This window comes from Syngnathus typhle, linkage group LG2 (genome assembly GCF_033458585.1).
Source record: "Syngnathus typhle isolate RoL2023-S1 ecotype Sweden linkage group LG2, RoL_Styp_1.0, whole genome shotgun sequence".
Taxonomy (NCBI): domain Eukaryota; kingdom Metazoa; phylum Chordata; class Actinopteri; order Syngnathiformes; family Syngnathidae; genus Syngnathus; species Syngnathus typhle.
Genome location: NC_083739.1, coordinates 22285687 through 22295776, shown reverse-complemented (window position 1 = coordinate 22295776; position 10090 = coordinate 22285687).

The window sequence follows — 10090 nt, the reverse complement described above, 5'->3', positions numbered from 1 at the left end:
CGTGCGGCTTATAGTCCGGTGCGGCTTATATAAGAAAAAAACTAAAATATCCCCCAATTTTAGCTGGTGCGGCTTATAGTCCGGTGCGGCTTATAGTCGGGAATTTACGGTAGTTGTTTCATATCCTTGCGCAAAATGGTGTTTAATAGATGTTCGATGTTCGAAGTTTTTCACTGGACTGTTTTTTCTTGGTGGGCAGAGCGCAGGATGACAGCGTGCCCGATGCAAGCTTGCTCATCTTGCATTGAGGCCTATTTCCTGCTCGCTGGCTTGCTATCGCTGTTAGCACTGGAAAATCACTCCGCCAGCCCCTCTCCTACTGCTCTCAAATATGAACATTTTTCAGTTCAGTTAAGCGGAACCACTGACAAAAGAAAAAACATGACGCGGCGTTCTGTTCTCAATCTCATACAAGGAGAATCAGTTGGAGAATCAACGGCACAAGGTGTGTCGCGAAGTGCAGTGTGAAAAGGAGTATGTGAAGAAGGCGATGTTTGTTATAATTACTTAATTCTGCCTCCCTAGAAGTAAATTAAAAAAAAAAGATTTTGATCCAATATTAAAAGATCAAGAACTCATTCACAAAGTGACTTTCAACTGGGTTTTTTAGTACCCCCCCTTGCTTTTAACGCAAATACCCATAAAATGTAATTATACACTTAATTAACACCAAGTTGTGATGCCAAGTGTTCCAAATCCTCCCAAGACACAAAGGATTTTTGTATTAAACGATTGTGCGTTTGCTGTGGTTTTTGGTCTAGTCTTGATCCTCATCGGATGATTAAGTCTGGGTGAAAGAAAACCATCAGTCAGAATCATCTTTATTTTATTATTTTATTATTACATATTAGGGGTGTAACGATTCATCGATACACATCAATTAATCGATATAATGCTCTACGATTTATTGGCATCGATGCTAAACGTAAACATCGATTTATATTGCCGTGTTTGACCTCGGACATTAGACGCGACTTTATTTTGAAATCCAGTTCATTGTTGCTCGCTTCCTCTTTCCGGGAGCAGTGCGCGCGGCGGCGTTGTGTTGTGAGCAGAGCAGGCACGTGAAAGGGGAGTCGACAACTAGTACGCGGCTCCTGGGCTGGTGCTATGGCTAGTGTCCAAAAAGATGAGGAAATTCGCTCTCCTTTAGGCTTCAAGTCATTCGTTTGGAAGCACTTTGGATTCCAAAGAAAAGATGGCTCAACGGACAAGACACGTGCAGTTTGTAAATCCTGCCATGCGGTGATCAAATATTCAGGGACCACAAATCTCTCCGCACATCAAAGTTCAGTGTTAAAATAAGCACTTTGTATACTAAGATACTCTTGTAATTTCCTAAATAAAGAGTTTGCAGTACCTTGTTGATTTTGTGTATGAATTGTTATAAATCAGGATATTGTTCTATATTTTTCATTAAAAAAAAAAAATCGATCGAAGAGCACTATATCGCAATATATCGTGAATGAATCGCAGCAGGCTTTAAGATATCGGCAAATATCGTATCGTAGTTCTTTGTATCGATATGATATCGTATCGTGACAAAACCCGCGATTTACACCCCTATTACATATGTATGTCCTAGAAGGAAGTTATTGTAAATCTATTTAACAGGTTTGATATAATGAAAGTATTTAGTCACAATCTGGCTCAGGTCAACCTTGAAATATTCGAAATTGAAATTGACGGATGGCACCTTGTTACTGTGGCAACAAGCTCCCGCTCTATGCTAAAAAGGTGATATGATCATCTAAAGAAAAAGATAATTTCACTCCCCATTTAAAAGATAAGCAGAGCATTCAAAAGTTGGCTTCATCATTTTCTTTCTTGTACTTTAATAACTGTCCAACAATGCAAATTGTTTGTTTCGGGTTTTCAATCGTTGCCTCAGTTGAATTCAGCAGTGATCTTCAGGACCGAACATCCAATATACGTTACACACACCATTTCTGACAAATCGAAAATTACCATGTTGATTAACCAGCCGCACTTGGCATTCATTAGATGTGGTTTTCCTCTGCTGCTACCACAAACAAAGATGAGAGAACTCATTATCAAGGCTGTCGAGAGATCAGGCAGGTTATGAATACATAGCCGCTTCTTATCTGTTACATAATTATATTTCATGTTCTAAGTATTGATAATCTGGTCTTTGTTTTTTGGGATTGGATGTTCTGTGCTGAATATCTTACGTCGGCATTATTTCTCGTGTAATATGTATAAAACATAACAACATGCATCATGTGTCAAAAGTGGAATGCATAAATTATCTTGTTTTAACAAAACTAGCGAGTTGGACTTTGCCCCACTAAACGTGTCCCTGTTTTATTTATACCGACTGGGCTACGTTTAGAAATGATTGATTCCTTCGAAAGCTCAGAGAGATCCTGTCCCAGGATATTCTGCACACCTTTTATTAGCTTACATCCATTTTACTCGCCGGTGCATGATTCCCCTTTATCCTCAGGGTTCAGACATGTTAGATGAATCCTTTTCATCCACGATTGACTGGAATAAGATGCTCAAGGTTAGTGGAGCTGTGTGCCAGCACTCTTTATCCATTGCTGTCGACTACGATAATAAAGAAAATGAATAATGGTATTTCAGATTGATTAAATGTCTAGGTGTTTTTCTAACGTTATAGTGATAAAAAAAAGAATCACGGTTAAGACTTGCAATTTTAAATTTGAGGTAATCTGCCAATTTAAGATTGTTCAAATGAGTACGTAGATAGTACGTTAAAAAAATTTTGATTTCAGGATCTGGGTTAGGATTGGGCTACTATTTTTCCGATCTCAAGAATTTTTAATTATTATTGTATGTACCGTAATTTTCTTTCGTACTATAAGTCGCTCCGGAGTATAAGTCGCACCAGCCATAAAATGCCCAAAAATGAGAAAAAAAACCATATATAAGTCGCTCCAGAGTATAAGTCGCATTTTGGGGGGCAATTTATTAGACAAAATCCAACACCAAGAACAGACATGAACGAGCAACAACAGGCTAAACGATACGGTATGCTAACGTGACAAACACAAACGAGGAGCTGAGAACGGGTCTGACACATTCAGTTATTTAAAAAAAAAATTACATAAATAACACGTTTTTAAAACCATCTGTGTCACTCCAATTCATTAAATCCATTGATCGTCCTTTGTCAACAATGCCGTGTGCCGCGCCGCAGTTCAAATTATTCCACAGGCCCATACAACAATATAGTTTAGTTTTTTTTTTTAGTTTATTGTTTAGCACATATTATTATATCAATAACTGTGCAAGGAGGGAGACGAAGCCTAGGGCTTGTAAAGAGCTCCACTCCTTCATATATATAAACTATATTTTAAATAACTATCACATAAACAACAATATTATCAAACCATTTGTGTCACTCCAAATCATTAAATCCATCAATCAAATTTCTCGTCTTTTATCGATCGTCCTTTGTCAACAATGCCGTGTGCCGCGCCGCAGTTCAAATTATTCCACAGGCCCATACAACGATATATAAACTATATTTTAAATAACTATCACATAAACAACAATATTATCAAACCATTTGTGTCACTTCAAATCATTACATCCATCGATCAAATTTCTCGTCCTTTATGTCATCCTGGTGACAGAGGACATGTCCAGAGGATATGGCGCTTTAAAGTGTTAATTACTTTATTTGATTTTTCCTCATGTTTTGAATATGTTCAAGATAAAGACATCAAAGCATGTGAAGTAATCAACTATACTAAAAATAACATCTGAAGTGGTCAACTATACTTGTAAGTAAGTGATGTGTTAATGATCAAGTAAAAATTTGTGAAAAAAAAACATATATAAGTCGCCCCCCCACCCAAACTATGACAAAAAACGCAATTTATAGTCCGAAGATTACGGTAATTATTTTCATCCTTATAGCCGACAAGATTATTTACATTGTATGTACGTACATTACATATTATTCTGGTTTTTATATTACCTTTATTTGTCCAATATTTTTATCATCATTATATGAATATATTTTCATCCTTATATCCTACAAGATCATTTACATTGTATATACATGTATATACATTATATATTATTCTGTTTTATTATTTAACCTCGTTTTGTCCAGCGGAGACAATTTAGAACAGATTTTCATCTACAATGCTGACTTGACCAAGAGGCCGCAGACAACAGAATAAGACAAAGCATCCATCCCATCCATTTTCTGTACCGCTTAGTCCCCACTGGGGTCGCGGGCGTGCTGGAGCCTATCCCAGCCGTCATCGGGCAGTAGGCGGGGGACACCCTGAACCGGTTGCCAGCCAATCGCAGGGCACACAGAGACAAACAACCATTTGCACTCGCACTCACACCTAGGGACAATTTGGAGTGTCCAATCGGCCTACCAAGCATGTTTTTGGGATGTGGGAGGAAACCGGAGTGCCCGGAGAAAACCCGCGCGGGCCCGGGGAGAACATGCAAACTCCACACAGGGAGGGCCGGAGGTGGAATCGAACCCGCACCCTCCTAACTGTGAGGCGGACGTGCTACCCAAGTGCGCCACCGAGCCGCCCTTAAGACAAAGCAATATAAGATAAAATAAAATACATATACCAGAACAGAGGTGCCCAATACGTCGATCGCGATCGACCGGTCGATCGCCAAGCCACTATTGGTCGATCGCGTGATATTAAAATGTTTTTGTTTTTTTTCGCACTTGACGCGTGTACAAACAACGGCGCTAACAACACAACACAAACACGCTAGCTCGCGAGTTCCCTCCAATTGTCAGAACCCTGTTTTTTCTCTTAAACTTAAGAAAGAGTATAAAAATGAGTGGGGCAGCTGTCCATAGTAAGAAGTATCACTTTCACAGGGAATGGGAGTAGGACTTTTTTTTTTACGATGACACCCCTGGCACCCCTGTACCAGAACTTGTACAGTATTATTTCATAGCATGTCGGCTCAAAATAGACCAAAAACAAGTGCAGCAGTCATATACGGCTACTCTGAATAACTTTTCAAAGTGATGACATAGGGATTAATAGAATGAGTTTCATTGTTAATGCCATGTAATTTGAGCAGGCTTCTTCGTTAACCTTTACAGTCTTGGCTTCAGGCATGTCCTCACTAGTTATGCTTCTTTTTACTCAACTCAACTTAAAAGTCCGAATCAATATCTACGTGTGTAGAATTTACATCCGTGAACATCATTTTGGAAAAGCAAAAGTCATTATCAAACCACAGCAGTGATTTCTGTGGCTTTGATCAAGATGCATCGCCTACAGAAGTCAACGGGGCAGTGCACAAATTGCAGCACATTTCTCCATTTGCACTGGTCTGCAGGGACGGTGAAGTTTTTTTGCTTGCTTTATTTTTCACAAGCTTGTTCACGAGCCAACCTACAGTCTGGCTTCATCATATGTGGCAAAGTATGACAAGACAGAGTGGAGCTCTTGGGGAGCCTTGATTTCACCCCAAGAATTTGTCATTACTTCCTTCCCATCTCAACCCCATTGTGAGGGACCTTATTCATCAACCTATCTGGGTGTGAGTGATGAGTTTGGAGGCCACGGTTGCAATTCTTCGAAGGGTTCTGACACTGTTTCGGAGCAGCTGCTCATACTTTTATCGCAAGGCACCCTCGGGCTGTTGTCAGGAGAGAACCACTGCCGCTTTGCATTCCGCTCAGACAGGAAGTGGCTCGAGCAGATACGCTGCCTCACGCCTCAGTGACCACGTACTGTAAGTGTTCTGTTTATGGCGCAGGTAAATTAATATTTATAATGGAATATTCATCATTATGAAACCCCAGCTGCAATATTGAAATGTTTTGCAGTCTGATGACATTTGGAGGCAACTGTAAAGTCAGTACGGTCTTTTTCAGTGAGCACTCGCCATGCACGTTCATATAAAGACATCAAAAATGAGAAAATGCTGGGATTTAGGAAACACGTGGGAATTTCTTGATTCTTGTCGCTGGCTGGAATGTACGCTGTACTTAAATTAGCAAGACAGGAAAATCGGACTTAAACTCCACTGTATTATAATGATTCGAAATTTGACCTAATAACAATAATGTGCAATTCAAGCTACAAACGCGTTGAAAAGTTCATCATGACTCCGTGCAGCACCACTCAAATGATAGCAGGCTGCCTCGAATTAGACGTGTGCGAAGATGACTTTTTATAATTAAACTGTGTTTAATTAACACTGTGTATGATTCAGCCTTAACACAGTTTTGTGTTAAGGCTGAATCATACTTCAAAAGTCTCTTTAATTCTGACCCGTCACTCACTTTGTAACTTTATCAAACTGGATCTCTCACCTGAAAAATGTCAGTCACCAAACCAGCACATTTAATTAGTTTCAGCAAGAATGCTTGGGGGAATGAGGTTTAATTAACTCTCATGAATTATTTCAAATGCTTGAGTTGATTTTACATTGCTGTCTCACTGAGTTATTATTATTGTGCTCTTGTCCTGTTACTTATTCATCTCGTTTCTTTTTATGTACTGTGTTATTTTCCATGGTGTACACAATTACTAGGTAATGGAGGGTATCCCGTATCTGACATGCCAACAAAAAAAGTCTCAGACCTGAGATTGTCAGAAATATATATTTTTTTAATTTTGAGGAATTTAAAAAATGTTTTTTTTTTAAATTCATCATCCCAATTGCAAACGTCAGATAGACCATTAATACAGCATAAATTGTATGTACAGTATTTGTAAATATGCCGCACATCCTTTTGTGGTCAGTCGTAACCCTAACCCTAACCCTCCAAATTTTTTTTGCTTCAAATTTCTTGCAGTGAGACAAGCATCTCTGTGTGTATTCGAGTGTGCGCGCCTGCATGCATTTTATGCTCCTGAGAGCAGCACAGCAGGCATCTCCACCCTGGTGGTGTGAAAGAGGTCCACAGTGCTCTCGGGTGACGTAAATGCAAGGGTCGGCGCTATTCCGGACCTGAACCTACGTATTCTGTGTCATTAAAGGTCATGCATCAATGTAGAAAAAATAGGAATGCTCACGCTAAAGACTACTTCGATTACTGTTTGTCCGTATTGCCAATTCATTTTGTCGTTTACAACCAAGTCGAAATTCAATTCTGAACTTTAAACTCTATATTATATTTTCAGATGTTAAAAGCAGTCTTGTACAATGTTCACTTCTCACATAAGTAAAGAGCTGTTACATGTTTCACAACAAACTGTAAGGGAAGGTTTGGTATGGGCCTTACCATGACAAACTACGAAAAGGCCAAACAAAATAGCTCAAAAGTTTTTACACACTCAAGAAACACACACCAAAAAAAAAACAGGGCCAAGTTTTAAAATGTTTTTCATCAGTTTTGTGTTTATTTGCTAATGCAAACCTCTGCTATTACTTTCTTTTATGTTTACATGTGCTCCTGTGGTCCTTTTCAGACAAGAAAAGAAACAAGCAAAATAGGTAATCTGCAAAATAGAGGCGACATGGGAACGGATGACATTAAGCGACTTAGACATCAAAACCTCGCTGAGGGAAATGAAGCTTGTATTCCTAAATACTCATTTCTAAAGTCATTTTATCATAATCCTTGAATTACCACTGGCATCACTTGAATGGACACACTTCTGGGAAACATAGAACACTCAAGCTTTTAATCTTTCCTTAATCCCTTTTCATTACAATGAGTATCAGTTTGCATTTATCCATCTCCACAGATTGAAGAACCAAATCTCACTACCGTTAACTGTAAATGGAATTCTTTGTCCCTCCTTGGACTGTGATTATTTTACGCCCCTTTAGTCGTTTGAACATTTTAATTAAAAGTGAATTTTGGACTGTGGCAGAAAAACACAACCATGGATGTTGATGTCATTGTCAACTTGGAGACAGTTGAAGAAGCCAGCAGACATGGAATGCATTCCGTATTTTTACCGATAATATCGTTGGAAGAAGTTTTTTTTTCCCCTTCTGCTTGAAATAAAGTCACACAATCCATCCCATGAGGTACATCCTGTTCCACTTCAACTGAAGAAGTTACTTGACTACCGACTCGATGCAGCGGAACAAATCGTCCCATTTCATTAGACTACATCGCAATAGTTGCCAAATGCCACTTTTGTTGGTTCAAAAAACTATGTTTATGGATATGGTACAACTAATACACGGATCACCACATTTTAAATTATAAGTCTGATGAAATATGCTGCAATGTCCAATAAATAGTAGTAATTATTTAGCTGTTGAACAACCAGCCATTAAAAAAAACGACAGATGAACCAATATTAATTAAGCACTTTTGTGCTACCTGCTTAGAGCGAGAAAGCACACCGAGGAGATGACAATAATCTTCCACTAAACTGAAATGGGACCAGGGAATTAAATAAACTAATTACACAGTGAAGACACAGGTAGGTAAAACCCAACACTCGGCAAGGATATGATTGGCTGACACGGAAGCTTTGGCGGAAGGTAATACCAATCTGCACTTTGCAAACCGTAAGAAAAGTTGAAAAATGTCCCTGTTGTATGCGATCCAACACAATGCCTCAAACTAATTTGCTGGCAGCAATTGTTTTGAAAAGTGTAATATTTTCTCAATCAATAAATTTGATTTGATTTGAAACTGAATATTGCCAAGGGGCACCAAAGGAATTTCTAAGCTAATTCATAAATACTATATATATATATATGTTTTTTTTTAGCCATTTAGAACAACTAATCTCCCTTCGCTGGGAGCAATATACACAATGATCCTCCAATTAATTCGATACTTAAAAGCCATGAGCTCACTGTATAAGAACACGCCCACTGAAACGCAGGATCTTATTTGTATCTATACTCTTAGATCAGAGGAGCGCACGGGTTTAAAAAGGGAGGTCTACACAGCGAGACCCTGCAATAAAACATTCATTTGACAGCTAAGATGAATAAAACATACAGGTGAGATGCACGGGTCAAGTCAGCGGTAAATGTGGGTGTAGCCCGAGTCAGAAAATGTAAATGATGTTACAAGAGTGACGTTCCAAGCAGAAAGGGATGCTCCCTGTCTGAAGAAGAAACATCCGGAAAGAATTCCCCACAAGAGAAAGTAACCTTGCCTGTGATTTTTTATGATAAGAGTCATTCATTATGCATTCGGCTTTGGATGTGGCAGCCTTGAATAATGTTGCCGTTGCCTTGTGGGCTATATGGTGAAAATACTAAATGGGTACAACTTGAAAGAAGTTAGCTGGTTGTAGCAGGTGATGGAGTTGAGAGTGAGTTGAGAAATTATGTGACTGGAAGGTTGACATGGTAAAAATGAAGAGAAGTCTCCCAGAATCACCAGCACGACAGATGGAAAAACATAATTTGCTAAGCCCAGCAAGCCAAAATAAAATGTCTTTACGCTGAAATACATACAGTGTTGCATAGTATCATCCATTAGCATTCGAGCGATGTGTGGAAATGAGCCTTGACAGTAATTGGTTGGAACAGACCACTGTGGGCCATTAAAAAGGCATGGGATGTGACCCACATAAAATTAAATTAAACTATTACCACTCAATATGAGGACGGCATTAATCACGAGCTGGCGTTCGTACAGACAGACACTGATACATAAACTGGGGAAAAACAATAGGTTCTCTCTGTTCCCCCTCAGATATTTGCTCTGCTCATTTTCAGCCTGCAGATAAGCCTCGTTGGATCGCTCGCTCAAAGGAAGCTCCAATGTCTCTGACAAGCCGCCGGTCGGAGATTTTGCCCTACGTTGGAGTGGAACCGTCGGCGCTAACACCGACCCTGCTTGGATTCCCTCACAGACGAGCTGCTGGAAGTTGATAGATGTGTGATTGCTGTGCACTTCTCCAAGGAATGCTACTGAAAGAGAACGTTTAGCGGTGCATTCAGAAAAAATGATACGTCAACGGCTAATGTCTAAAAATGCCTCATATAACAAAGTAAAGCCACCGCATGGGAAAGGGATTTTAATACTTTACTTCAATGAGTAGTAAGATATGCGGAATATCCAGCCTGCATGAATCTCTGAATGTGGATTATACAAATGAATATAGGATGCTAATGTGGCTAAGCCTCACATAGCTACACCGCAATGGCGATTACTTTGTCTGGATAT